This window comes from Dreissena polymorpha, chromosome 8 (assembly GCF_020536995.1).
Source record: "Dreissena polymorpha isolate Duluth1 chromosome 8, UMN_Dpol_1.0, whole genome shotgun sequence".
Classification (NCBI taxonomy): Eukaryota; Metazoa; Mollusca; class Bivalvia; order Myida; family Dreissenidae; genus Dreissena; species Dreissena polymorpha.
In genome coordinates this window covers 102,743,376-102,743,884 of record NC_068362.1, presented here as the reverse complement: position 1 = coordinate 102,743,884, position 509 = coordinate 102,743,376, and the positions used below count along the sequence as shown (strand labels likewise).

General features: G+C 50.5%; 1 pseudogene; it reads left to right on the top strand.

The window, feature by feature from the left end:
• On the top strand, positions 1 to 437 carry LOC127840780 (uncharacterized; annotated as a pseudogene).
• The last annotated feature ends 72 nt before the right edge of the window (positions 438 to 509 follow it).

The following is a 509-nucleotide window of genomic DNA, read 5'->3' as shown; positions in this document are numbered from 1 at the left end:
ATGGGACCCAAGAGAGGTAGATGGGCAGCAAAGAAGAGCCGAAAAGAGACAGTCATAGGCCAAGTGGCTGAAAGGCCGAGGTCTCCAACACCACCGCCGGCAGAAGATGAAGAAATACTGGTTCCAGAGCCAGAGCAGCCACAGCCTCACCCTGCAGGGGATCATCTCTCAGTCCTCACACCTGTTCCAGCAGCAGCCGCCAGCAAAAAGCGTGCGTACAAACCATACTACTATGCAACACTAACAGAAGCGCAAAAAGAAGAGGTCATTGGCTAAAAGACACTCCTTCCATCTACTCAAAGAGACTGACAGATTATAAAGACCCGCAGAACAAAGAGAAGCTATGGAAGAAAAAAGCTGCTGACATGGGTGTTGAGGCTGCAGCCCTTAAACCCTTTTACAAGTTCAACCGTACCAAGATGAGCCGCCTAAAGTGAACTGTGGGGAAGTCGGATAAGGGTACTGAGACAGTCGAGGACATGTCTGCCACGGATAAATGGGTCTGGGAG